At 49.2% G+C, this 26,473-nt stretch overlaps 1 protein-coding gene and 1 pseudogene across 4 annotated transcripts in view; one reads left to right on the top strand and one right to left on the bottom strand.

Annotated features, from left to right (window-relative positions):
* Nucleotides 1–26,473, top strand: part of Kiaa0513 (KIAA0513 ortholog) — a 65,433-nt gene that overhangs the window by 16,483 nt on the left and 22,477 nt on the right. The window lies entirely within an intron of this gene.
* Nucleotides 4,145–5,386, bottom strand: LOC147002334 (glyceraldehyde-3-phosphate dehydrogenase pseudogene; annotated as a pseudogene).

Genomic DNA, 26,473 nt, shown 5'->3' with positions numbered 1-26,473 from the left:
TCAGGCGTGGCTATAGAGTAAGGCCCTGTTTCAAAACACTAACAAGCAAATAAACAAAAACAAAAACAAGCCAACAAACAAAGCCAACAACATATAGTGACATTTTAACAGGACAAATTGGTGGAAGGTGTTTGGCAGTGCTTAGGATTGGTGACAATGACTTAGATGTTTTCCTGGAAAGCGTCCATGATCCTCCCATCTTCAGGGGAAGGATGCGCTGTGTGCTACACGGAAGGTCCTGGGACAGGGTTTCCTGCTTCTGCTTTTTGCTGGATTATGTCCAATGGAGTAGAAATAGCTTGTCAGCGTCTAGCAGGTAAAGCTATTCCATCCCTATTCTGCTCACTGTGGACTTCACACCTCCGCGTGGAGGAGGTGCTGACACCGGGGAAGCTGTGCCCTTCCTCTATCATCCCAAAGGCAGCTGCTGAGCCTGTAGGGACATGCAGTCAGTCTCTGACCTTGACCTTTGACTACGTGTGAACTCTTCAGGAGCTCCTGCCAGGATGGGTTGTGCTTTCCTGGTGAAGGAACCTTGCCCTTCTCTCACTGGCTCTCTAAATCCTCATCTTGTTTCGCTTAGTTTGCTTTGAGATGGGATCTTGCTGTGTAGCCCAGGCTAGCCTATTGCTCACAATCCCCCCTCAGCCTTCTAACTGCTGGGATCACAATGTCCAGGTTGCTGGGGGGTTTTTGTTGGTTGGTTGGTTGGTTGGTTGGTTGGTTGGTTTTGGTTTTGATTAGGTAACCCATGTGGCTGGTATCAAATTCAAAGGCATACCAAGATGTCAGTGAAAAGCTGCTTCTATCATTCTGCTGCCTTCACCACCTCCACGGGCACCATTACTGTCAGCATCTTGGGGCTCCTTCCAGAGACCTGATGCTCTTTTTATGTTTGCGTTCCCAGTCACCACAGGGCTGTTGTTGTCTCTCCTTCCAGCCTTCTTTCCTCCTGCCGCTTCTGTGCCCAGTGGACTGGCTTGTTCCCATGTGTTCAGAGATGATGACACCATCCCTGCCAGGAGTTCTATATTGGGAAGGAAAGTGCTAGAAGAGATGATTTGGTGGTGCCACATTTGAGACAAAAGTGAGGAAGTGCTTCTCTGGGAGGGGTGGTTTTCAGTGTCCTGTTTCTTCAACCTCATTAGCTAGGTTAGTGCTGGGAGGGGAATGGGACCCAGGGAGCAGGGTCAGCTGATTTTATGTTCCAAGGGTGTGAAATTATCCAGAGCCTTATTCTAGCTGGCGATTATTATAGGGTACATCTGCCGTGACAAGCATCGTGGTCAGCTTTATGGGGTTGTCATGTCAATCCCCACAAAAGCAGTCTGAGTAGTCTCTGGTAATATCCCAGTTTACAGTCGAGACTCTAGGTATAGAAGAGCCAAGAAACTTGCAAATCCAGGTTCCCTGGCTCTGAATCTGGCTCCTCGGCTAGTCTACTCTGCTGCTGCCCTGGGCTGAGCCACCAGTGAGGCCCCTGTTAGTGTGCTTCTGACAGTGCTGGGGACTACACTGGTCCTTTGCTCTCTGTGCCTGGGCATTCCTGGAGCCCTGCCAGCCCTGGGATTTAGTCTCTAGGCCTTATGGACCCCTCCCCATCAAGATCACTGTCTCCGGGGCTGTGTGCCTGCTCAGGTGAGCCTTCACCCACCCCTCCCACTCTTTTGCCTGCCCTCAGCACTTCCTAGCATTTTGGGGATGCAGAAGTGCTGAGGGCAGAAGGCTGAAGACTGCTTGAAAGCCCTGGCCTCTCAGAGCCTGGCTGCCATCTTACTGCCCAGCTCCTTCTGTGAAGGTGCTTAGCTCTCGGCTTCAGACCTGAGAGTTCACTCACTCCTCAAGAGGCTTCTGCCTTCCCTCACCCTCTCTTAGCATGGGCTTTAAATAGCCTCCTCCCTCCCCTCTTTCTTCTCTGTTTCCTCCTTTCTTTAGGAGCTTGTCGAAGTACATTTTACACATTATAGAATCTACCCATTTCACGATTCAGTTATTTTTAGTAACGCTACTGAGTGAGTGGTAAGACCATCGTCATAGTCTAATTTTAGACCATTTCCATCGCCCCCAAAAAAGCAAGTCACTAGTGATAGCAGTTACTCTTTGTCCTGTCCCTCACCCAGGAGCCACTGTTTTATGTCCTCGTCATGGTTTTGCCTATTCTGGGCACTGAGCAGAAGGTGGTCCTTTGTGACAAGTGTTATTTCTAGTTAAACCCTCTTGGAGCATGGTGAAGCATGGGCCAGTCTTTCCTCCCATTCAGCCATTATTTTGTCCTGAGAAAGTGTAGTGCCTTCTGTCCCTCTGTCTTCCAGCACCATCTGCTGTCTTACAGATCTGCCTCCGCTGTGGGAGAGCAGGTGAGTGAGGGCGCCCTTAATGTTATCACTGACTCAGCTGTAGACTTTAATTTGGGGATGGGGATACCATCTATGTATCTCTGACTGGTTTGAACCCACGATCCTCCTGCCTCAGCTTCTCCAGTGCTGGGATCACAGGCAGGTGGCACTAGCCTGGCTCAGACCTTTTTTGAATTGCATAAGCTTGTCCATGAAGTCTTCTTTCTGTCCCAGGATCCTAGTTAGGCTTTCTGTTGCATTTCTGTCATAGTCTCCTATGCTGGAGCCCCTCTCTGGTTTGTACACACACACACACACACACACACACACACACACACACACACCACAGACAGTGACAGAGAAAGACAAAGACAAAGAGACAGAGACACAGACAGAGACACAGAGAGACACAGACATACACATACACACACACGGGGGAGGGGGGGAGAGAAACAAACAAACAAACAAACAGTGGATCTTAGCTATGCAGGCTCCTACCAGAAGCCCTTTCCAGCCTCTAAAGCCAGAGTTGGGTGTTCAAGACCTATTACAGAGCAGGGGTTGTTTTGCTCTTAGTTACTGCCCCTGTCCAGGCTATTGTGCTGTGTGCTGAACATAGGCAGAGGCTCCTACCCAGCCAGGTGTCCTAGAGACATTTCCCTGGCCTTTGCATCTCAGGCATGATTCACAGCAGATGAGTCACAGCTGCAAAATGGCCACTGAGCTCGGGGGGACTGGAGCACAGGAAAGAGCAGATCTAGTGCAGATGGAAAATACCAAAGTAGTGAGGCACAGTGGCTGATTTGATCCAACATGCTTGAGTTGGGAGGGGTGAGCAAAAACTGGGGTGCAGAGCTGGGGTTCCTGAGCAAGGGATGAAGGCTCTGAAAGAACAGGAACCCATTCTGACTAACTATAAATATTAAGGATGAAGACTTAAATGTAATCCAAATAACACCAAATCTGAGGTGTCCTCCCCTGGGATTTTAGTTTGGGGTGATCCAAAGGAGATGGGAAGACAGCTAATAACCAACCAAGCTCAGTGCTGCTTCTACTCTGGGGTCCAGAGCATGCTTATAGCTAGGCAAGGTGGTGCATGCCTGTAACCTTGGCACTCCCAGGGCTCAGGGCTGCAGGACTAGGGCTAGTGCCTCTTCCTGGTAGTCCTAAATTTGTTCTGCTAACATGTAGCCTGCTCCATGAGCCTGGGTCGTTAGTCTAGCTTCCAGGACTAGCCTAAAGCCCTCTCAGCCCCAGTTCCTGCTCCAGGCTTTTGCCTCACTGTTGGCTACACAGGCCAATCCCCTGCCTTCTCATGCTGGGGTCTCCCTGCCCAGCCAGTCCTTCACACTCAGTACAATTCAGCAGAAATTCAAGGTAAGCCACATGGGTAAATTGTTCTAGAAGCCACAGTAAGCATCCAAAAATAATAGTAGTGAAATGAATTTAAGATTTCTATATAGTCAGTATTCTATGTAACCAACATTTCCACATGATATAGTTTTTTAAAGGGCCATTTATTTGTATGTGTATGGGTGCTTGCCTGTATGTATGTATGTGGACCACATGTGGGTCTGGTGCCCACAGAGGCCAAAAAGAGGATATCAGATCCCTTCAAGACTAGAATTACAGGCTGATGTGAACCACTATATATTCAGATGCTAGGACTCAAACCTTGGTTCTCTGGAAGTGCAGCCAGTGCTCTTAATGGCTAAGCCATCTCTCCAGTCCTAGAATATAGTCTTCTGGGGGGTTTGTTGTTTTATTTTTTGTTTTTGTTTTTTTTTTTGTGGGTGCAGTGAACTTTATTGATGGTATTCAAGAGAGTAGGGAGGGCTCCCTAGGCCCCTCCTGTTATTATGGGGGTCTGGGATGGAAATTGTGAGGGAGATACTCAGTGTTGGGGGCCTCAGAGTTGGGATAGGGTCTCTCTCTTGCTCTCAGTGTCCTTGCTGGGGTGGGTGGTCCAGGGTTTCTTACTCCTTGGAGGCCATGTAGGCCATGAGGTCCACCACCCTGTTGCTGTAGCCATATTCATTGTCATACCAGGAAATGAGCTTGACAAAGTTGTCATTGAGAGCAATGCCAGCCCCGGCATCGAAGGTGGAAGAGTGGGAGTTGCTGTTGAAGTCGCAGGAGACAACCTGGTCCTCAGTGTAGCCCAAGATGCCCTTCAGTGGGCCCTCAGATGCCTGCTTCACCACCTTCTTGATGTCATCATACTTGGCAGGTTTCTCCAGGCGGCACGTCAGATCCACGACGGACACATTGGGGGTAGGAACGCGGAAGGCCATGCCAGTGAGCTTCCCGTTCAGCTCTTGGATGACCTTGCCCACAGCCTTGGCAGCACCAGTGGATGCAGGGATGATGTTCTGGGCAGCCCCACGACCATCACGCCACAGCTTTCCAGAGGGGCCATCCACAGTCTTCTGGGTGGCAGTGATGGCATGGACTGTGGTCATGAGCCCTTCCACAATGCCAAAGTTGTCATGGATGACCTTGGCCAGGGGGGCTAAGCAGTTGGTGGTGCAGGATGCATTGCTGACAATCTTGAGTGAGTTGTCATATTTCTCATGGTTCGCACCCATCACAAACATGGGGGCATCGGCAGAAGGGGCGGAGATGATGACCCTTTTGGCTCCACCCTTCAAGTGGGCCCCGGCCTTCTCCATGGTGGTGAAGACACCAGTAGACTCCACGACATACTCAGCACCGGCCTCACCCCATTTGATGTTAGAGGGTCTCGCTCCTGGAAGATGGTGATGGGCTTCCCATTGATGACAAGCTTCCCATTCTCGGCCTTGACTGTGCCGTTGAATTTGCCGTGGGTGGAGTCATACTGGAACATGTAGACCATGTAGTTGAGGTCAATGAAGGGGTCGTTGATGGCAACAATCTCCACTTTGCCTTGTGGAGAGCAGATGGCAGCCCTGGTGACCAGTCGCTCAATGCGGCCAAATCCGTTCACACCGACCTTCACCATTTTGTCTACGGGACGAGGCTGGCACTGCACAAGAAGATGCGGCTGTCTCTGAAAACAGGGAGGAGCAGAGAGCCTTGTTTTTGTTTTTTGAGTTAAGATCTTATTATGTAGTCCAAGTTGGGCTAGAACTCATTATCCTCTTGCTTCAGCCTCTGGAGTACTGGGATTCCAGGTGACTCCATCACAACCACCTTATGATAATAATTACTGAGAGACTTTAAACTCGTTTTTTTTTTTTTTTCTTGTATGAAGTTAGAAATCTGATGGCCAGGACATCTCAGCTTGGACAACCACATGTGGATCGCCACTGTGAGGTTCAGATCTGATCTGTTTACATCCGTATCTCATTGGAAGCACTAACAATGATGCCATGATTTCTGCTTATTCTTTGGGGCCTCTGACTGTCTTGTCCCTTTCAGACAAAGCATGTCCCACTGTATTGCAGAGTGAATTCTGCTTGGTAGCCCAGTGGGCATGTGGCCAAGCACATAAAGAATCCACTAAGCATGTCGGGGCAGCTCAGTAGTCAGTGCCTTTTGGTGACTTTTCTAACAGGGCTGCTTAATGTCCAGGCTTCCTTGCCACCAAAAAAATATTACCCACTTTGTCCAACAGTTGTTTCAAGGACCATCCTGTTTATTCTACTGATGGGGTTTTAGGGAACAGCAAAACAAGGGAAGAATTCAACGTGGAACAACTCAAAGGGCCGGGGTTCTTTGGAGTTTCTGTTGCTTGGGTCTAATGTAGATGAGACATGTGTAGTGTCACAGTGGCTCTGAGCACCCAACACTAGACAGGGAAGTTCTTGCTCTACAGATCTCTAGTGAGAAACCTGGCTGTGATCAAAGGAGAGTGACAGACAGCCTGAAGATCCAACGTGCAGTGGAGAGATGCCCTGCTCTGTTGTAATCCATGGTGCCTGCTCTGTCACCTCTGGTGACATTGGGAAAGTCCTTATCTAGGAGCTTGGCAACTCCATTCAGACCCACACTCTCACTCCCTCTTGTCCCAGGTTGGGGGCTCCCAACCTAATGTTTCTTTCTCTCAGAGGACTGAGCAAATGGGAGCAGCCTCCACTGAGAGCAGCTGAGCTGATAGAAGGGAAGACACCTGTACAGTGAACTAGAGCTCTGCTGCAGGCAGCAGAGGGGCTGCGTCTGTGCACACAGAGTGGTCCTCGCACTGGTTAGGTGTCCTGAGTGCTGGGTTGGAGGGAGCCTTCTTCCCCATTCACTAGCCAGTGGCACATGCAGGCTCTTCACCTCCATGGTTCTGAAGAACATGTGTTTATGTTCCAAAGTAAGAGAAGGCTGGGGACCGAGGGGGTTTACCTCCTATTGTATGTGATTGCCTGTAAGAGAGTTCCAAGCTGATTTTATTATGGTTAAAACAGTCGTCAGTTATATACACGCTGACATGTACAGTTTGGGGAAATACTTGCAAATGTAAACTGAAGCTTTGCTAGGCTTCCAGTGTTCTCTATCCCTCCCAGTTTTCCAGCTAAGTCTGAGTAAGTCTGCATTATTGATATAGGGAACATCAGTCCACTCGATCTTCTTGCCACTTTATGCCATCTGCTTTTGTTGTCTTAAATATTTTCTTGTGTCTGGCATGCTTGGGCTTCTACCAGATTTGACTCTGAAATCAATCAATCAATATCTCTCTCTCTCTCTCTCTCTCTCTCTCTCTCTCTCTCTCTCTCCTTCCCTCCCTCCCTCTCTGAGGTCAGAGGACAGCCTTAGGTGTCAATCTTCACCTTCCACTCTGTTTGAGATGGTTTGTTGTTAGGCAGTGTACATGCCAGGTTAGCTGGCCCGTGAGCTCCCAGGGAGTCTTCCCTCTCCACCTCCCAACTTGCGGTAGAAACATTGAGAGATTTTCTGAGTGTAAACACTGAGATTTTAATTGCATACCACTTCTCATGGCTTTTCATAGGTCTGAGGTCCTCCTGCTTTGAACCGAGTCTCTCTGCTTGTAAGGCAAATGCTTTAGCCACTGAGCCATCTTCCCCAGCACTAGGGAAACAAGGCTCTTAAGATTCCCCAGGCAAAATCAAGCTTCCACTTCTGTGTTGCCATTAGCATCTGCATCTAGAATTGTGGCATTTGGCAGGGGCTAAGATACTTCTGGAATGTCTCTGAGTCCATTTCCCATTTATCTTCACATCCCTGGGGCCAGTAAGGACCTAATCAATTGTTGTCAAACAAATGACCTGATCTCTTCAGAGTAACACCCTGAATCCTCCCACTTATGGAAAGGAAGGGAAGTGACATCAAGGCAGCAGCTATAGAACAGGACTGCTCTGTATCAACCAGAGTTGACTGCCAGTCCAGAGCAGGAACAGTCTTTCCTGTTAGTGTTTCACAGACTGTGGCCACCAGCCCATCCGAGTGCTGTGGCGGATGGACAGGTCCTTGTTTGTGTTCATCAGCTTTCACTACTGAAGCTCAATACCAAAAGCAGCTGGATTAAAGAGGACACAGGTTTAAGTGAGAGGAACATACCATGGCAAAGCCTATGAAAAGGGAATGGTCTCATTTTTAGCCTTAGCAGGATAGGATGAACAGATTCCTGATGACCTAAGTACCTCTCATTATGTCTGCCTCTGGATCATTCCCAACCCCTTCCATATTGTCAGCCTGTGGATCAAGCTTGTAACAAGATGGATGTATGCCTTGGAGGAATACATAGTCTATCTAGCTGTAGTGAATCCACAATCCAGCATAGCAAAGCTGTGGAAGCAGGTGCTGCCGGCTCTATTTGGACTTCTGCAGTAGCTCTTTGGCCCCAGGCAGCTATGTAGCTTTCTAAGCCTTAAGGACTCTATACTCACAGACTGACATAGCAGTGGACCTGGCCAGTGTGGCTCGGTGCCTGGAGCGTTGTGAGAGTGCAGTGTTAGTTGTCATGACGTTTAATAACCAAGAATCCCTTTATAACCGAGAAGCCCTTGCCCCTGCTGGAAAAGCCCAGCTGGGCTGCCCTGACAGGACTGCAAGCAGCACTGGCTGAAGCTGGCTTTGACTCTGGGGAAACTGGTGATCAGTTTACCAGCATGCAGAGGAGTGCCCACGTCTCACAGTCCTGGAAAGGATGCACGAGGGTTTCCTTCAACCCACTCTTCCATTCAAATGCAGATTATCAAAAACGTAAAGAACTATAACTGTTTAAGGTTTCTACACTGAGTGACATAAAATCTTCGAAATGTTTAATAAGGGAAATTTAAAGTGCTGGTACACAGCTGTAGTTTCAGTAACTGAGGAGGCTGAGATATCAGGAACACTAAAATGCTTGAGTTCAAGACACATAGTGAGACCTCTCCCTCCAAAAATCCAGAATTCAATAGTATCTCAGATGCCAAGTACTGGTGTGCAGTAAGGTATCTGCTCTCTGTCTCCTTTTGTGTGTGTGTGTTTCTAACTCTCTCTCTCTCTCTCTCTCTCTCTCTCTCTGTGTGTGTGTGTGTGTGTGTGTGTGTGTGTGTGTGTGTGTGTATGTCATTTCTGAGTCTCAGAATTAACATCTCCATTCATGTTTTATATTGTGTCTTTCCCTCTGTGTTGTGTGACTCTGGTGTCTTCCCCCAACCCAACCTCTTGTGTGTGTGTGTGTGTGTGTCTTTTCTAGCTCCTGGTATGACTGAGCAGTCTAGTCTGATCAGCAGCCCGTGGAGAAATGACACTCCTCCTTTCCTCCACACCTTGTTTCGGGGATTCTGACCCACGAAGCTTATTTAATCTCTTGTGTCAAGCTGTCTGAAGGATCTGGTATGGCATTTTAGGAAGTTGTAAAAGCAAGGTCTACCCCCCCCCACACACACACACCCAGAATCGGTACAGGACACCAAATTCTTAGCAAGGAGATTTATTACCCCAGAGGGGCAGGGGGCTGGGCTGCAAAGGCAGCAGCAGAAGCAACAAACACAAGCAAACAAGAAAGCAAGAGCAAAACAAACAAACACCACTCCTGGAGTGGAGGTTTTAAGAGGAAAGAGCAGGCCATGCTGGGGTGAGTTGGTAAATCCTGATTTGGACATATTTGCCGAATCATGAATTTTGATTGTTGGACCTTGGTGTTTGGTCTCAGGAATGACTAGGTGACTAAATAATCAAATAGACCTTGAAGGCTGGCTTTAGGGATGTAACGGTTTTTAGCAAGGGTGAAAAGGTAGAACCTGTCCATAATGTCTTCTATGCTCGGATCTGCTAGAGTCCCTGCAAGCTGTCTAAATTCAGTATACTCCAGCAAGAGACATCAAACTGGGGTGAATCACTCCAGGAAAAGCTTATAGAAAATGAGACCATTGGGGCAGGAAGGCCAGGCGTGGTCTGTCAGACTCAGGCCTTGCTGAACCCTGCCTGCTGTCACTACTCAGGACCCAGCCCCAGTGTGGAGCAGGTAGTGTCAGTGCATCTCCTCCTGTGCCACATAGATGCCTCCCCTAAAAGATTAGGGTGTGGCTCTGGTGACTTGCCTGGCCGTTCTTGCTCTTTTCTTTGAGTTGCTCTGCCCGACTCCTGTGGGGGTATTTGACCAAGTGGAATGCAGCAGGCAGGCACAAACATTCTCTAACTGTCTCCTCAGTGGAGAGGCAGAGGCGAGTTTTGTGTTGCTTATCGCTATCTGTGGCTCTGACTCTTGGGCAATCAGTGGTGAAGGCTCTGGGTCAGTGGTGTTGGTACAGGGAAGGAAGGGGATGGGTGGACGCCTGGCACAATGCAGGAAATCACGGTGACCTTCTGTGTCAACCAGGAAGGGCCATGGTATTCAGGGAACTGACTGGGAGTGGGGCTCCTCCCAGGAGCCTGCAGCATGCATTGTTGCTCCTGGTGAAGACTGAAGCTCCTATTGTCCCAGTGGCTCTTGAAGCATCTGTTCTCCCACCCTGAGAGTAGCACTCAACCTTGGGGCAGTTCATCCTGTCACACATCCTGTCAACAGTCTGTGGTGCTGGGACTCATCTAGTTTTCTGTGACACAGGAGTCCTGAGGGCTCCTGGCACAGCTTACTGCCCCTGAGCCCTATTCTTGGTGTGGACTTTCTGTGCTGCCCTGGACTCATGGCTGCACCACTGATGCTGAAGGAGAAGACAGCCAGTGTGGGTATACCCTGCAGAGTGTCTAACAGGATTGTCACAGTGGCAGTGTGCAGTGTGGGATCTCAGAATCCAGTTATAGTATTGGCAGTAAAGCGAGAGGGCTGTATTCCTTGTTAGCCCTGGGTCTTTAGCACTTCCTAAAGAAGCCTGGTGGGACTCATCCTTGTGTCCCTGTGAGTTCTGCCCCTCATCCTCTCACTTGGTGTCTTTCTTACTATGCAGTGCTACCTTTCCCATGCGGCCACCTTCTCAGAAGTTGCCTGCCCTGTCCTGTTCAAACCTAGTGTGCTTTTGAGCAGGGATGCCTTTCCCCCGCCCCCACTGGCAGAGGATGAGAAGCCCCAGCTCTCCTCCCTCCCTCCTAATCCAACCTGCATCCCGCCTGGCAGGCAGGGAATTTATAGCTGACCTTCCTGGTTTCCAGCCCCTCCCCAGCTTCCAGACCTTCACTGAGCTTCACTGCTGTCATGGGCAAGTGAGACTGTAGGCGGCAATATCTTTCTTCTTTGTGAGGCTGCTGATGACAGAGCCTGAGGTGACACAGACTCTCAAAGGACCAGTTTCAGGACTGCCTGTCAGGGAGAGCTGTAGCTGAGGTAGCTCGGGACAGGGGAAACCTGGGGAAAGTTGGGTTTGAGTACCAAATCCAGGGCCCATGTGGGTGGGCATGTGGTGGGTGCAGCTAGCTGCTGTGTCTGGGATCTCTAGAGCCCCCTCTTTTTCTTTTCTCATTTTTTTCTTCTAAATTTATTTTGTGATGCCAGGTAAGTGCTCTACCTCTGCTCCAGACTCTAGCCATTTTCCTAAGAAAGGGCAACTGTTGAACCTGGGCTGTGTCTCAGGCACTCAGCTGCCTTTGCTGATTCTCTTCCTTATAATTATCATTTAGTAAAGTAGATGTCTTTTAGAGTAATATTTTAATACACATAGACTCATGCAGTTACTACCAAATTTAACTAGGAAGCCATTTCTATCATCCTAAATACCCATTGGCAATGCCCCTCTCCATCTCTACCCAGTAATGCCACCTGTCTCTCTGCCTTTTGTGAAATGTCTCACAGATAGAATCAGGGGAACTTTCCAGGAGACTCCCTTCACCTCGCTGAGGCTCACTGAGGTGTTTGTGCCCGGAGTCTAGAGTGAGGGCATGCCCAGTTGTCCACCTGGCCACTGGGCAGTAGAACCTTTCAGTTTCTAGCTCTTGGCATGCACACTACTGAGCAGATGTGTGAATGTGATATTCCCCTCAGAGCAGTGCACACCTCAGACCAGAGTGTGCTTACCAGGATCTGCCATCACTGTGTTTAGCTCTGCAAGATAAATAAGCAGGCTTCCCATGCAGAGAAATCCCCAGAGATGTGTACAGATGATTTGTTCTGTGGGGTAAGCACATCCATCATGCTTCTCAGATAGGGCCATGAACAAAACAGAAGAGAGAAAGCATTAATCCTCGTGGCTGTAGAGACAGCTCGGTGGTTAAGAGCATCTGGTGCTTTACAGAGGACTGCGGTTCAGTTCCCAGCTCCCGTGTGGGGTAGCTCACACCCACCTGGAACTCCAGTTCCAAGGACTCTGATGCTCTCTTCTGGTCTCCAAAGGCACCTGCACACACACATAGTACACATGTAGACCACACAGAGAGACAGAGACAGACAGACAGACAGACAGAGTCACACAGAGAGAGGGACAGAGGCAGAATGGATGAATGTAATTCTGCAGAGAAGTCTGGCACAGGGCACAGCAACCTGATGCCCAAGGCCACCATCCATCCAGAGTGGTGAGTGACTTGATGCCCAAGGCAAGCATAGTAAGAGGGAAATGACTTTCTCTAAAGTCTGCTCACTACACACCAGGGCTGTTTCTTTTCCCCTCTTTGGATGCCCTTGAACTTCTGATCTCTCTGCCTGTACCTCCCAAGTGCTAACCATAGGCATGCGCCACTGTATGATTCTTCCATCTGGTTACCTGTGCTTTCATGCTCCTTGACATGACCTCCCTGACTGTTGGATTGTATGCGTGTGATGCGTGTATGGTGTGCGTGTGTGTGTGTGTGTGTGTGTGTGTGTGTGTGTGTGAGGGGGTGTGAAATGGAGTCTCTCAAATTAGTCAGCTTTTGGCTCTATGGGCTTTGTTCTTTGTCGGCCATAGCTTTAGGGTTTTTTCCCTCTCTGTTTCATGCTGTCTTCCCTTGCAGCACACACATATTGGACCCTTTGATGCTGTCCCTTGGCTGCAGGCAGGCTCAGCTCATTTCCTTGTCTTCTCTGTTGCTGGGATCAGGTGCTTGCTGACCTTTTGGTGTTCACTGACTGCTGTGTCGTCCTGTTCTGCTGCCAAGCCTCTCCAGTGAGGTTTTTATTCTCCACTCTACAAGTTCTGTTTGATTTCCCTTTATCTTCTTCTCCCCCTGAGACTTTTAAGTTTTTTCCTTCTGGACCACCCGGCTTTGCTTCCTGGAGTAGTTTTTACTAATCGCCATTCAGAACCCTCTGTCAGCTGATTCCAGTCGTGGGACCTTTCAGGTGGCCCGAGCATTCTCACTCCTAAGGACGTGCCTGGTTCTTTGTGTGCTGGATAATTTTGGATTAACCCTGGGTGTTCCCTGTGTCAATTTATAAGACTCTGAGTGAGTTGTGTTTAAGACTCTCAGGGAGTGTTGGTATCTTGGCTTCAGCAGACATTAGGCCAGCATATGGCCTTTTTCACTTTGAGGCCATTATTAAATAAAATAAAAGCTATTGAGACGCAAGACTGGGTCCTGGCACAGTGGATCTGATAACCAACATGGCTATCAAGTGCTGTTGAATGGGTAGTGGAGACAGTATGTTTATGTTGGATCTCTCAAGCAGATGGAAGAGTATGTCAAACAGGAATTTTACTCCTGACATTTCTAGTTCATGTTTTCAGACTGCGGTTGACTGAGGGCAACAAGGACAGCACCACAGTCAGGGCCTTAGCAGGCTTCCATGTGCTTTCCTGTCTTTGTGTTTCCTTGCTTATCCCAGTAGACCTAGAGGGGAAACAGTGGGGTTTCCACCCATTTAGACTTTTCTTTTCTTTTCTTTTTTTCTGTTTTGTTTTTGTTTTGAGACAGGGTTTCTCTGTATAGCTCTGGCTGTCCTGGACCTCACTCTGTAGACCAGGCTGGCCTTGAACTCAGAAATCTGCCTGCCTCTGCCTCCTGAGTGCTGGGATTAAAGGTATGCACCACCACACGCAGGCCATTTAGACTTTTCTAACTGAAAGGGGGCTTTCCTCCCTCAGGGCTGAGGGACCTGGACACGGGCTGTCTGTGAGGAATGGCCTGGGGACTGGACCACTGGAGAGAAGAAGATAGAGACAAGGCAGCAGGGACACCTTGGGGATCTGGCTCTCAGTCTGGAAAGCAAGCCACCTTACTTCTTCCCCAAGCCAGGACTGGGTGGCTAGACCCTTCTCTCCCTCATGCTTCTTCCAGGTATTGCACTATAATTAGTTCAGGATGAGGACAGCAGGGGCAGAAATGACAGCCTCCTGCCACTCTGGTGGTAGTCACATATTGATCTCTTCTCTCACCTATCGGCCAGCATTAGATTTTCAGAGGTACCAGTCTGCATTCTCTGCGGTTATCAGAGCCGCATCTGTGGTGAGGCAGGTGACCAGGCACTTGCCCAGAAGGACAGGGAGCCTAGAAGCCCCAGACTCACGGCGTGGAGCAGAGAACCTGGGCTGAATAAAGAAAAGGGATGTCACTGCATGTCCGGCCAGGAACTGTATGGCTTGTGTGGGGAAAGAGGAGCAGGGTAGATGGTTGGACAAAGCTAAGTGCTGTGCTGCTGCTCAGGGGCTCTCTGTAGTCCTCTGTGAGACAGCTGGTTTTGTCTTCACTGAGTGAGCAGCCTCCTGGGCTAAGCTAGTGAGTGACAGCAAAGGAGCCTCCTACATGATCTGAAAGTCCTAAGCCCCTCGGCACCAATGAGATACGATGGCAGACCTCATGTGAGGGTCCAAGTCAAGCACGGGCACACAGAAATACTGTGTACAGTTACCTTTGGGCAGTGCATGGAAGGCGCATATGGAACATGTTCATATTCCAAGGCATCACGTATCTCAGGTCAGCCACAGGCAGCCTGCATTAGACAGTTTCAGGAGGAGATGTCGGGAAGGCTTCTGAGAGTGGAGGCTTGAACCCAAGGTGTTGGGTGTTTGCATCCAGATGGTCACTGTGCATGTGGCCTCCTGTGCAGAGGCTAATCTAGCTCTATAAAGAAACCAGTACCTCACCATCACTGGAGAAGTTGAGGCAGGTGGTTTCCAGGCCAACCTAGGCTGCAGAATGAGATCCTGTCTCAACAATAGCAATAATAAAAGTTCTCAGTGTGCTTGTACCTGCCTGTGCTCTTTCATCGTTTGTTTGTTTTTTATTTTTTAATTTTCAAAAAGCAAAGCTAAAGTTGGGTGTGATGATTCACATTTATATTCTCTATGAGGTAAAAGGAAAGATAGTTCCTTTGAGGGTGGCTTGAGCTATGTACTGAGTATCTAGGCCCAGCTTGATTACAAAGTGAAATCTCACTTTAAAACAAAAAATAGTAGACACCCAAGAAACGACCAAAAACAAGGGCTGGGCATGTAGCCCAGTGGGTAGAATGCTTGCCCAGCATGTTCAAAGCCCTGGGTCAGCTCCCAGCACCACATAAACTGAGTGTGGTGGGACATATCTATATTCCCAGTGTTCCAGAGGCAGAGACAGTAAGTTCAAAAGTTCAAGGTCATCCTGGGCTGCATAGTGATCTTAAGTCTAGCCTGAGCTACATGAAACCCTATCTCAAGATGGGGGGCCGAATTTTATTGCAATAATGATTCTCGCTGGATTAAAAAAAATGCTCTGAAGGACTATGTTCAGTCCCTTACGACACCTAGCATTAGCATGCTGCTGAGTAGTAGCTCTTGGACAGGCCGACTCCATCACCCATTTGATCCCTACGGCAACCTGCGAAAGCAGCCAGGCTTCCCAGGGGCTGTAGTCCCCTTTGAGCCCTTTGAGTTCTGGTCTTGTTTTCATTGAACATAAACATTTTCCTCAATGCCCTGCTGTCAGTGTTGCCCTCAGATTTCAGTGAAGTGACAGAATTAATGTAACAATATTTACACAGTATTTTTATTGCACCCTTTGGTTGTTTTCCCATCTTCGTTGCACGTTTAGGTTATTGCCCTAAAATAGACCGAGCAGGCAGGCGCGATGACATGAGGGGGTCAGAGGATACCAGTGACCTGCAGAAAGCCCCCAGGTAGAACACTGTCAGCTTGAGATTTCTGCATGTGGTGGAGCAGGCTTCCACATAGTTAGGGATTTAGCCAGAGGGAGAGGCAAACTAGGAGAGGGAAACAGGCTTGAACATCAGGAGAGGGAGACAGGCTTGAAGGCCAGGGGAGGGAGACAGGCTTGAAGGTCAGGAGAGGGAGACAGGCTTGAAGGCCAGGGGAGGGAGACAGGCTTGAAGATCTGGAGAGGGAGACAGACTTGAAGGTCAGGAGAGGGAGACAGGCTTGAAGGCCAGGGGAGGGAGACAGGCTTGAAGGCCAGGGGAGGGAGACAGGCTCGAAGGCCAGGGGAGGGAGACAGGCTTGAAGGCCAGGGTGTGCAGTACTGAAGTGGTGAAGTTTCAGAGTTGCTCAAGTACCTGCCTGAGGTTGCTTCTGAATCATGACAGCATCTCTGCCTTTGTCCCAGGAGAGCTGTGTGGGCAGCTCTGACAGAGATGACAGGTGTCCTGAGGAGGCGGAGGTGGACACTAGTGGCCTTTCCACAGAGGACATGGGGCAGTCTGCCAGGGCTTCCTGCCTCCAGGACAGTAGCTTGATCTCTCCTCCCACGGGACACAGATGTCCTCTACATGTGCGCAGCTTTATGCTTGGCCCTCCTGTGCCAGAAGACAGCACTGAATGTGAAGAGAAGGAACCATCTCTCACTCCCATCGTGCCCTCCAGTGGGCTTTTTGGGAAGGCATACTTTTATATCCCATGGGAGGAAGCATGTCTCCACCTGGTGATGGCCTGCTCTTTTCTCCATACCAAAAGGCAGACACTGTTCATATATTTTGCCAAGTTAACCCAAAAGCAAGGAAAGTCAAGCCAGTCGGCCTGACTGCATCCAACTGTCCCAGCTGTTGGTTTGTCCTGTTAAAAAACCCTGGCTGGCCAGGCATGGTGCCACACACCTTTAATCCCTGCACTCAGAGAGCAGAGAGAGACAGGGAGATCTGCGTTCAAGGCCATCCTGGTCTACATAGCAAACTCCAGGCTACCTAGAGATACCCAGCAAAAGACCCAGTCTCAAGCCAACAGACCTTGCAGAAGGACTGACCAGTGACTGAGATTGAACTGAAGCATGTGGTTACTGTGGAAACACTGGAGTGAAGGAATGATGACAATCAGAGAACAGTGAACTTGCCTGAGATAATAGAACCATCACCTCGTGAGTTTTGAATGGCACACAGGACCCCGGGGTTCAGCCTTGGAGGAGCTATTGCTTGTAATCATGATTCGCATCCCCCGTTTCATGGCCACTTGGGCTGCTAGCCTTTTAGATCATTCTAGATGTTGGCTGTGGGGTGGTGTTTATTGTAGAACTTTCCATGGTAGCAAAATCAAGGAAGAAGGAGGAAGGAGCCTGTCTCAGTCATGGCTTGCCCCCAGCCTGGTTCATCTAGGTATAGACCAGCTGCTGTTCACGGAGAATATCACCTCTCATTTTCTCCCCCTCAATTAGGGACCAACAGTCAGTCCTTTCTTTCCCATTTCCTTCTTCCCAGAGATGTTAAACTTGGCATCCCTAACATGATGAGGGTTACAAAGGAGAAAAGCTGGGTTGAGTTTCACAGAGAAACATCTCAGAGGGAAACAACAGGCACCCCTCCCTGTTGAAACCTTCCTGTTGGCTTTCCTGGCAAGAAGACCGAATGTTCAGGGCCATACTGCTCAATGGGCCTTACCCTGTTTGAACCCTACAAGCCATGAAGAGCAGTCCAGCCCCTCACAGATGGAAGGCCATGGTCCCATCTCCAAATAGTTGTTCCCAACCATGAAATCCACTTCCTCTCTGATGTTCCTGTGGCAGCTCAGCATGGTGTCATTTCAATGCCTTCTGTTGCCAGTGGCTCTCCACTTTATTCTTTCATCTTTTTTAAAGTCTTGCAAATGTATCAAATTAAGATACCTTTGAGGCCTGGAGAGATGGCTCAGTGATTAAGTGTACTGACTTCTCTTCTGAAGGTCCTGAGTTCAAATCCCACAACCACATGGTGGCTCACAACCATCTGTAATGGGATCTGATGCCCTCTTCTGGCACGTCTGAAGACAGCTACAGTGTACTTGGGTATAATAATAAATAAATCTTTGGGCCAGAGCAAGCAGGGACTGAGCGAGCGGGGCCAACTGGAGTAAGCAGAGGTCCTTTAAAAAAAAAATCAATTCCCAACAACCACCTAAAGGCTCACAACGATCTGTACAGCCACAGTGTACTCATATACATAAAATAAATAAATAAATATTTTTTTAAGATGCCATTGAAAATCCACTGTTCTGTATAAACAGATGGCTCCAGGGTCACTCTGGACTCAGGGTTGAAGTTAACAATGTGTGCAGGGCCAATAGCCAGGGCCATGGCTATCCATAGTATCGCTGTGGAAAGAGCTAGTTGCTCCTTCCAGGGTGTTCTCAGCACAAGCAGCATTGTTACCTGGCTTCCCACCAGAGGTTTGCCAGTGCCTCTCAGGACCACTCTAGCTTGTGTGGCGGTTGCCCCGACACATGGGTTGACAGTAGTTGTGTCATCACACTGAGTACCTTTCAGCACAGCATTTCTTCATGGGAAGACGCATGCCTTGGCTGTTCTGCCCTTGTAGGACTCTCTCGGCAGTGTGGCTAGGATTGGTATGCTTTATTTATTTCTACTCAAGAAATAAGCGGATTCTTGTCACCACACTGTGACAGCCACTTCATGATGGGTCTGTGGTGATGTAATTGCACATTAAAGGAAAGGATGTATCTGTTTCAGAGGTCCTTTTTATGAGAATGAGATATGGTATCGTGACTCTCCTGATCACAGTATTATTTGTTAGTGCTGCTGTCCTATCATGAGTTTGCTATGTTCTAAGCCTGACATGCGTTTCTGTGGTAATGGGCCCTGATGTATGTGTAGACAGCACACTCATACCATCGGCTACCTTTCCCAGATCTTGCTATTACTCCTCCTTTGTACTCACCGCCCATCCTTGATGTGACTTCTTCTGAGATTCTATGCTTCTCCACCCCTTGCCTGAGAGGAAGAGATGCATCATGTGACCCACCAGTGGTCAGCTCTGGCCTCCTGACTAGCTGTGGTCACAGTTCCATGCCAACCTTAACTGGCCTCTGAGAACAGCTCCTATTGCTCTGCAGCCTAGCCCTGCCTGCTCCCCCATCTCTTCCAGCGTGTCCAGCTCTTGTGCTGGTACCACACCCTAGGTGGTCCTGTACATGCTTCCGGTTCATGACCCTCACCCACTTCTAGATGCTCCCTGGAGTTGGGGCCATGTTCCACCTCCAGCCCTGTACTCCGGGACCATGGCTGTGCTGTGGTGAGTGGCATGTCAGTCCTCAGTTCAGATCCAGGACCCTGAATGAAGACCCTGAACTGGCTAACTTCTCACACGGCATGTTGTGGTTCTCTCTCACAAGGCTACTTCTTAGCACTCCCCTGTACAGTCTCTAGTTTTCAGTGTAGCCCAAGACCATGACACGGTTGCTCACAAGGTCACTCTGCAGTGGCAGCACTTGGTAACGCTGTTTCAGGCCCACCTGTGGGCAGTGTCACAGCCTAGATGTTATTCCCTCTCTGTCTTCTCTTACCACAAAGTGACCCAGCCTGTTGATGCTATTCATGGTCTCCCCTGAGATCTTGTCTCCGTGCTCTTGGCCTCTCCTCAGCCTCCCTTCCCCAAGCCCATTCACAGCGACAGCCTCTTTACCGTCTTGCTCCATTATGTAGATCATTGCATTGTCCCCATTACCAGCAGTGTGCCTTTGGAGGCTGGGACTGAGGGAGAGATGCTGAGAGTTGCTTGTCCTATCCTCCTCCACATAGGAGTGTCCCCTACAGATGTGTAAGGTGCTGTTGATGTCTGGGGACATGGCCAAATTTCCACTTACTTTCACAGCCTTGTGGCAGCTCCTTTCCTAGCAACTGCAACACCACTCCTGTTTTGGCTACCACCTTCCTGAGCTGGCACTGGAAACACTCTGAGAATGCCAGCATGAGACATCTGGCACCTGATGAGAGGCTCACAAAATGCCGTGCATGTCTTCGCCTAGCGGCAGTCTCCAGCCAGGCAGATTCCCATTCCAAAGGCGCGGGACTGGGCGCCTGCTGCTTTCTAGACTCATTTAAAGGTGCATTTTTGTCTCTGCCTTGTTAGAGATCTTGTTATTGGGACAACCAGTATCTCTGCACAGGGAGGGAGGGAGGGAAGCAGGGGGCTCAGCAGGTACTTGGAGAAAGTGACTGTGGGTGCCTCTGGCAGGACAAGAGTCTCATAGCACACCATGTGTCACCTTTGGTTTGGCCACCAAGAAACTCAACTCATCTGTCACTTAAGGGCAGTAGTGGGTTTATGTGATTCTACAAGTCGGTAAATTACCCTGGAGCCATATTAACTAGGTTTAACTCTATAAACAGCTACCTGTGCACCACTGCCCCTAAAAGAACACTGATAATATTCTCTATGGCTTGACATACTTACATTCATGGGAAGAACTTCTCTTTCCTAACACAGCTACCACTTGCCACCTCAACTAGGCCTAGGTCCCTACCTGGTTGCATAGTCTCTTATTCTCAGTGAGGAGCAGATTGGTTGGTCAGGATCTTTGGGACTGTTGTTAGGTCTCTCAGGAGAACCAAGGCAGCTGAGGTGCCTATTTAGCATGGCAAAGAAAGTGAAAGCCTACTGCCAGGTTCTCTAAGCATCATCAGTCCCTACTTGTTACATGGCCCTCCTGGCTGGCATACCTGCCTCCTACCCTCCTTCAGCCCAGAGGCTGAGAAGAGCTGCCTTTCCCCATCTGCTCTTCTCTACATAAGCCAACCATTTCTGTTACTCTGTTCTCTTTAGGTCTCCTGGCAGCTGCACCTGGTTCCTGGTTCCTTCTTCTCTCTTCTTCCTTCCCCTCCCCTCTCTCCTCACACAGATCAGGGTCACATCCACTCTGGACTCTCCCAGATGTCCCTGCTTCTGGCTATGCTCTCCCTTTTATCTGCAGTAAACCTTCTCCTCCACCACACCTAGGAGCAGTCATGTCCTTTCCTTTTTCCTTTTTCCTTTTTCTTTCTTTCTTTCTTTTTTTTTTTAAATTAAAGTTGAACTCATCAGCTTGGCAAAGTTGAAGGTCTTCTTTTGGTCTTAAAGTAGGTGGCTTGTTTCTGAACTTCTCCAGTGGCTGCCACCCGGTTGGGGTACTGGCCTCCAGGGCTTTGTCAGGGACTATGTCAGGGCACCATGTCACAGTCTTCTGAGGTTCTTGTTAGGTAAGGGGAGGCTGTGGGAGTATATGTCCAGAAAGCCCAGAGGAAGTCACCGGAAGCAGTGCTGGCAGCAGACCAACCGGGTGGGTGTATGGGTGGGCTGAGGTCTTGTCAGCCTTGTGACAATTTCCACTTTCCTCCACTGTGCTTGCACTGGTGTGCTGCTGCGCAGGGTATCTCAACTGCGTTCTGACATCGTGATAGAATAGCAGACAAAAGCAATGTAAGGGGGGAAAGTCTTAGTGCAGTTACAGCCCATCGCAGCGGGGAAACTGAGGCAACAGGAACTTAAGGCACCTAAGAGACGGAAATGATCGAACGCTGGTTCTCAGCTCACGTCCTGCTTTTCATTTCATCTGACACCTCAGCCCAGGGAATGGTGCTGTCCACTGAGGTTAGCTCTCCATTCTCATTTCTGTTGACCTAATCAAGAAAATCCCTCAAGTCTTGCTAAAGGCTAACCTAGTCTAGATAATCTGTCAGAGGTATAGCAGAGACTTATCTCATGGGTGATTCTAAGTCCTGTTAAGCACCTGTGAAGGAAGTGGGATGTTGGATTCTGTCCCCTGTTGGGTTTCTGTCCCAGGAGGCTGCTCTGCCAACTCCCACATTTGCATCCAGACCACCATAGTCAGTTCCCAGCCAGGCACCATGCAGGGCACCAGAGCACACTGTGCAGACAGGGCCACTGGTGTGTTTGCAGCTGTCATGAGAGAAACAGCCACTAGCTGGAGGCAGAAGATTCAGTTGTCTTCTAGTGTTGAAAAGGGACAGATGATGGGCACAGGCCAGAAGGAACAAGCAGCGGGAGGGGGCAAATGGCCTTCCTGCCTCCCAGGCCCTCTGTAGCGTGTTTAAAGAAGGGAATGGGGTCTTCCGAGTCTCCAGAGCTTGAGTGAGCAATAGGAGGAAGCAGCTTTAACAGGCCACTATAGAAGCCGGTTAGACCCCAGCCCAGTTGGAAAGGGATTTGTGATGGTCCCTGCTGGATGTGGGGCAGTCAGGGCCCAACTTCCACACTGCCTCAGGTCTCAGTAGCCTTTTTTCTGATACCCCGAGGGTACAAGAAATATCCAGATATCTACACCTGACAGGTATTTTATGTAGTAACATTTGTCTTCCTTCCTTATTGCTACCGGAACAAATGACTGTGTACTTAGTGGCTTTAAAACAGCTCACATTTACTGCTTTACTGCTGTGAAGGTTAGAAGTTCTCAGCTGGTTTATTGGGATAGTCAAGGTGCTGGAAAGAGCCCTTCTCACAGGGAAATGCAGGGAAAATGCTCTTCCCTGAGCCCTTCTCAAGGCTGCAGGGAAAATGCACTTCCCTGCTACCCAGCTTCCCCAAGTCCTTGGCTTTCAGTTTTTCTTTATCACCAACCCAGCAGCCCAGTGTCATCTCCTTTTCTGACTCTGACCACCCTTATTCCTAAGGCCCCTGGTGATGACATCATGCTATCTTCATATCCCAGGACCGCGATGTAACCTTGCCAGCCCCATTCTGCCTCCACTTTTGGCAGTTTTGAGACAAGAGACAAAGCAACTGTTGTACTGTGTGTCCTGTTCAGGCAAGGGCTGGGCCACAGGGAAACTAGAGCATGCATGTACACACACAGACACTGCATGCACACATACCTTTTGTGCACACACAGACACTGCATGCACACACAGACACTGCATGCACACACATACACTGCATGCACACACATACACTGCATGCACACACATACACTGCATGCACACACACCTTTTGTGCACACACATACACTGCATGCACACACGTACACTGCATGTACACACACATACACTGCATGCACACACACACACTGCATGCACACACAGACACTGCATGTACACACACATACACTGCATGCACACACATACACTGCATGCACACACACATACACTGCATGCACACACATACACTGCATGCACACACACATACACTGCATGCACACATACCTTTTGTGCACACACAGACACTGCATGCACACACAGACACTGCATGCACACATAGACACTGCATGCACACACAGACACTGCATGTACACACAGACACTGCATGCACACACAGACACTGCATGCACACACAGACACTGCATGCACACACAGACACTGCATGCACACATACCTTTTGTGCACACACAGGCACTGCATGCACACACATACACTGCATGCACACACAGACACTGCATGCACACACACAGACACTGCATACACACACAGACACTGCATGCACACACAGACACTGCATGCACACACACAGACACTGCATACACACACAGACACTGCATGCACACACAGACACTGCATGCACACACAGACACTGCATGCACACACACATTTTGTGCTCAGAGTTGCTTTCTAGGGAAATCCCAGCTCTCACTATTGGAGAAATCAGAGTTTGAGCAAGGCTCAGGGGATGTGGCCAAATGCGATAGCAGGCAATCTTGCCATAGTTCCTCCTAAAGCCTGGCTGGGAAGGCTGAGGCACAGGTGGGGCTGGGAGGGACCCAAGGAGGAGGAAGTTATGGTGCCCTCCCTACCCTCGGAATGGTGATACCATGGCTGCCTACCAGGGCCTACCTGTTCTGCCCTTACCTTTCCCCCAAACTTCCTATGGCCCACGCAAGCCTTCAGTAGATAGGAAAGCTTCTCTGATCTGCTTTTCCAGTGAGCAGCTGCCCAGCGACTACAAGGACCTCCTAGGCCATGGTCACCTTAGCACTTGTGTGTGGTACTGGCTTCTGGGGGCCAGATCTCCTTCCCAGACCTAGCAGAGAACATCTCAGTAGTCTTATATGTGTGTATACCTGTTCATGTTCGTGTGTGTGTGTGTGAAGTCAGAAGTCAATGTCAGATGTCTTCCTCAATTGTCCTATGTTAGGTCCAAAGGATGCTCCATTTCCCTTAGACAAAAGCCAGTGTTTCTCAGGAACTCGTAAAGCCTGTTCCTCTCTACCAAAAGGAGATATTCCCCTTATCACTGGTAGAAGGCACTAATTAAGCATAGCAAACCACAGCTGGCCTCCAGGATCTCTTAGTATCACCAAAAAGTGCCTATTACACATTTCAAATCCTGCCTCCCTTCCTCTCCTCCCTTAAATGTCCCAGCTACTCATTCTTCTTATGACCCTGCTATTTTGGCTGGACCTCCCCTCTCTGACTTCATCGTTCCCTCCCACCCCTCCCTCACTCTCTCTGTCTCTCTACTCTGCTTCCCTCATATCCAGGTCCAGTCTGCTGGCTGTGTTCAGGCTACAGCTTTATCTCTCTGTTCTCGACTCTTTCTCTGGCTAGCCTCTCTCTCATATCTACAATAAAAACCTTCCTCTTATCTATAGCATGGAGCAGTCACATCCTCAGTTTATACAGCCTGTGCCTGCTTTTTTTTAACTAGAATCTCTCACTGAGCCTGGGCCTGCAGATCTGAGTAGGCTGCCTGACCAGGGGGCTACAGGATCCCTCCTATTTTCTTAGTGTTGAGATTGCAGGTGCTCCTTGGTGCACATGGCTGCTTGTTTGTATTAACACAGGGTCAGAGATCAAACACAGCCCTTGTGCTTGTGTGGCAAGCACTTTGCTGACTCTTGTACTTTGTGAGCACACAGAAGCAGACACTCCAGCTCCTGCTCTTGGCTATACCTCCTGCTCCTCGTACAGTAGCTGATTCACGGTGAACAATCAGGGAGTTTGTGGCATGAAGGAATCTCAGCTGAATGAGGAAATCACAGCTACTTGGCAGCACCTTGACCATGAACCATGAAAGTGTAGGGAGGCGGGTAGCTTTCCTGGAAGCCTGAGGATGTCTGCATTGTGGAGTAGAGTCCTGAAACAAAAAGCTGGGGTCTTAGACTGGCTACCACCAGGGCCTCTTGGAGCCTCTTCCTATAGATCCACAGACTTAGGGCCCACAAGGTGCTTTGAAATGAATTTAAATTCATTGCCACCATTGAAAAACTGGAAGATTTCATCATGCCTTGAAATCTCTAAGAACTCTGCTATTACTGGACCTGTGCTTCTGAATAGAAGACCCTGGCTGGCTCAAAGCAGAGACAGTCAGTTCTATGTCCTCAGGCCATCCGAGATCCTCCTCTGAGGTTGTTGTGAGAGCTACAGAGACCAATACTTTGTCTCACTGGGAAATGTATAGCTGTGTTTCCTTCCTGAGGAGGGGACTAGGAGCTCATGCCCAGGCCCTATGCCACCTCACCACAGCATCTCAGTTCTGTAAGGAGGGCTGGTCACCTCACCAGGGCATCCTGGCTCTGTATGCAAGGTTGCCCGGCTGGCCTGTTCCTCTGAGAAAGATTAGGCCATGATACTGAGTATCCTCAGGGGCAAGGACACTAAACAAGCTGCACACTCAAGGCCAAGGACCAGCATCTGGCCCCTTTGTCCCTGGCCTGTGTTTTTGTCACCATCTGTGGTAGTTTGAATGAAAATGGCCACCACAGGCTCATAGGGAGTGGTACTATTTGAAAGGATTAGGACATGTGGCCTTGTTGGAAGAAGTATGTCATTGGGGATGATGGGCTTTGAGATTTCAAATGTTCAAGCTAGGCTCTCAGTGTCTCTCTGCCTGTGGATCAAGATGTAAGACTCTCAGCTCCTCTCCAGCACCGTGGCTCCCTACATGCTGCCATGCTTCCTGTTAGGCTGATAATGGGCTAAACCTCAAGCCCCAATTAAATGCTTTCCTTTTTTAAGAGTTGCTGTGGTCATTGTGCATCTTCACAGCAATAGAAAAATGACTAAGACATCATTCTGAACCCATTGAGACAGAGGCAGTTCTGGGCTTCTTGGAAAGGGTAACTTATTCACCTTGTCAGCCCCACCAGTCCAGGGCTGGATCAGAAAGAGCCTCAAATCAGTCTTGTCTTGCCTTCTGTGATGGCAGGCCCATGCAGCTCTTCTTGTCTCTTAAACTGGCTTCTTCTTTGACTCACAAGTCACTGGTATGATAGTGGACTGAGGGAGGGACCTGAACTTAGTGACATCCTGTTACCAGTGCTGAGTGTGTCTCCAGTCCACTGTTATATCCCAGAGTCCCCAGTGTCCCAGTAGAGATGGTACACAGTAGGACATTTTCTGTGATTATCAACACTGTCCTCACTGCCTCAGACACTGGCTGCTATGATGTCCATGTTATAATTATTTTACTAGCTGTGTGTAGAAGCCTTGTCTGTCAGGGTCACAGTATTTTTTTCTCCTGTGTGTCTTAGTCAGAGTTTCTATTCCTGCACAAACATCATGACCAAGAAGCAAGTTGGGGAGGAAAGGGTTTATTCAGCTTACAATTCCATACTGCTGTTCATCACCAAAGGAAGTCAGGACTGGAACTCAAGGAGGTCAGGAAGCAGGAGCTGATGCAGAGGCCATGGAGGGATGTTCTTTACTGACTTGTCTCCCCTGGCTTGCTCAGCCTGCTCTCTTATAGAACCCAAGAACCAGCCCAGGATGGTCCCACCCACAAGGGGCCTTTCCCCCTTGATCACTAATTGAGAAAATGCCTT

Source organism: Mus caroli, unplaced genomic scaffold (genome assembly GCF_978045245.1).
Source record: "Mus caroli unplaced genomic scaffold, Mus_caroli_1 scaffold_10, whole genome shotgun sequence".
NCBI lineage: Eukaryota > Metazoa > Chordata > Mammalia > Rodentia > Muridae > Mus > Mus caroli.
Note: the sequence above shows the minus strand (reverse complement) of the source record. Positions and strands in the feature narration are given on the sequence as shown.